Here is a 2,740-nt window from a genome sequence, read left to right on the forward strand (position 1 = left end):
AGGTGCAAATTCTATGACATGGTGAGCCTGTTCCCAAAAATGACTCTCAGAGAAACCCTCTCCTATATACCAGGTATATGGAGCCGGAAGTACCTCCCACAGCTTATATTACTGAAATAGAAAGTCCACTGCTGTCCACTAACAGAGAACACAAGACCATAGTGGGTGCACAGGAGACTGGATACACATTATAAAACACAAATGATGCTGATGAAATGGACGATGACAGTAAGTCACATTGATTATATTGGTGTAGTTCAGCCTAGAGTCTTTCATGTTGAACAAGTAAAGCTATACCGCAGGAATTTCAAGGGGTGTTCTTAGGGTATGGTATGATAATGTCTCATTCAGAAACTTACAAATAAGGTAGGTAGTTTCAAAGCAAAAAAAAATTAATACAAAATCTACAAGAGTGGCATTTGTGTGGGAGGGGCACTCTAAATGCTTGACAGATACCATCAGCCCCAAGGGACATTGCTAGTCTTTTGAGCATGCATATAGGCTGCACCCTCTATTTCACTCTGGTAATGGCTATTACTGCAGTGCTGGAGTCAGAATCCAGGTCTCTGTGGATGCTACCCAGACCTTCTCCTACTGAGTCACAGCTCTGTCAGCATATCATTTATTTGTACCATATATTTCACTGAAACATATCAAAACCAGGAAAGAAGGCCAAGAGGGGATAGTTGCTTCCCAGCATGGACATCTGGGAGCAGTCCCTCCCTATTATGTCAAGAATTGATACTGCCATTCTTCTACTTCTGGATACTCCAGCTTAAAACAAGTTTTGAAAAGAAAAAGAAACATTGGCTTTGAAAATGGGAATATCCTAGAATTAGCAAGGTAGAGGTATGGCATGCCTCACACTCATATCATAGATGCAACTGTTCAAGCTGGAACACTTTCATTTTGCTACCTTCCAGTCAGCACTGGAGGTCTTGGAATATATTATCTCTTGCTATGAATGATGGGTTTTTGTAATCTGAACCTCAATCTAGAGTAAATTTAGTGTTGTTCCTATCCTTGATTCACTCTAGCCCATTTAGGCCTAAGTTTTTTGTCTTCCTCCTCTGATTCCAGAGATTCTACTTCTGTGCCAGTAAAATCCCCATTGACACCTTGGGTACTACTTTGATTCCATCCAGTCTAAATACTACATGTTATCTTGTCATACAATATAGGTACAGCCTCCCCTCCATAATCATATACTCAGTGATTAGAAAACCCAGTAGATATGAATGTTTGTAAACACAAACTATCTCCAAACATTATATTGTCCATAAGTTGGCCAGAGTATAAATATTCTATATGCTCATTGACTTTCATAATATGCCCATGACTGAAAAATCACATATCTTCACGTGTGGCCCAGACTTGGCCATGTACAACACATTCTCTTTGTCCCCTATCTCAGTGTTAGAAAGAAAAGACCAGGCAGTTGTGGAAAGTTGCTTTGTGGCTATAATTTAAACATTATACTATAATGGAACAATCCTATTTGCTACCTCTTTTTAAACATTTTTAGCAGGATATGTTGGAAGGATTGGGGTACTAACATTTGTAATCATGAAGTGCCAAGGCAAAGAACAATCAAGTGATTCTGTTGTGATTGAATTTTTTCACCTACTTATAATGCTGAGGACCAGCCTTGGCTTGGGAGAGGGTCCTGAGAAATGGGCAAATGGAAGCAGCAAAATAAATGACTCAAAGTCAATGGTGGATACAAACTGACATTTCTGTCCTCTGCTCAAGATGGCTTTCTAGATCGCTCTTTACATAGTTCTTGGGTTTTCCAACCTAAGTCTGAACACCTGCTAGAAAATTTTTAAAAGAGCTTTAATAGCTTCCTAGGTAACTCTTGGATTTTCTGAACAAAGTCAGAAAACCTGCTAGAAAAAATTTAAAAGCTCTCTGGTTAGTTCTTTGGTTTTCCAACCCAAGTCAGAAAACCTGCTAGATGAATTCCAGAAACTCTCTGGATAGCTCATCTCTTGCAGACCAAAGCCCAGGTTTTTATTTGCATAGGCTATTTCCTTAGGAATTCAAAGGTAAGTACCATCATGACTGGACCTAAACTTGATTTGTCTCAGGCTGGCCTTAAACTCAGAGATCTACCTGTCTTTGTTAACACAAACAATAAGCTTAGCTGGGTGGCATCCCACCCTGAGATCCCCATTCCCTCTCTTCTTGCTACTTCTTTATTACTTGAACCATGAGACTTGTTTTTTCACTTTATCTTTCCTTTTAATGACTCATTATTGCAGCTTCATCTATTCTTTCTGGTCTCTGAAGTCCCTCATATATTCATATTGCATCCTTATATTTTGCATACTTGAAAAATTCTGTTTATATATTCTTGAACTCATGTTTTCAGAGTTCTTTGCCACAGCCTTAAGAAATGTCTTGGAGGTCACAGCATTTACCATTTGGCTGGGGAACATTAAACACATTGTGGTTTCCTGGGACCATGTTGTTTCTGATCATATGGAGTCATTAACCTTGGCAGAGAGAGCATTCCTTGAAGGAGGAGCATGAAGAAAGAATATGTACATTATTAACAAACAATCCTTATGCTCACAGCAACTGCCAGCACTCATGGAGACCCACATCTCACTTGCTTTGCTCCAGGGGCTGGGACCATATCACCATAGCCATTCCAAACTGGCATAAGAAACAAACAAACAAACAAACAAACAAACATCACCAAAACTGCCAATTTTGCTTTAGGAAATCAAAGATA

At 39.3% G+C, this 2,740-nt stretch overlaps 1 non-coding gene and 2 pseudogenes across 1 annotated transcript; all 3 read right to left on the reverse strand.

Moving 5' to 3' along the window:
- Positions 1–1,783: 1,783 nt before the first annotated feature.
- On the reverse strand, positions 1,784–1,845 carry LOC120096773 (U7 small nuclear RNA). Its single transcript, XR_015637751.1, has one exon. It is a non-coding gene; the product is annotated as a U7 small nuclear RNA (small nuclear RNA).
- A 13-nt stretch (positions 1,846–1,858) lies between these two features.
- On the reverse strand, positions 1,859–1,912 carry LOC120096775 (U7 small nuclear RNA; annotated as a pseudogene).
- A 10-nt stretch (positions 1,913–1,922) lies between these two features.
- LOC148001443 (U7 small nuclear RNA) lies at positions 1,923–1,976 on the reverse strand (annotated as a pseudogene).
- Between the last annotated feature and the right edge of the window lie 764 nt (positions 1,977–2,740).

The sequence above is a fragment of the Rattus norvegicus genome, chromosome 14 (genome assembly GCF_021556685.1).
Source record: "Rattus norvegicus strain SHRSP/BbbUtx chromosome 14, alternate assembly SHRSP_T2T, whole genome shotgun sequence".
Taxonomy (NCBI): Eukaryota; Metazoa; Chordata; class Mammalia; order Rodentia; family Muridae; genus Rattus; species Rattus norvegicus.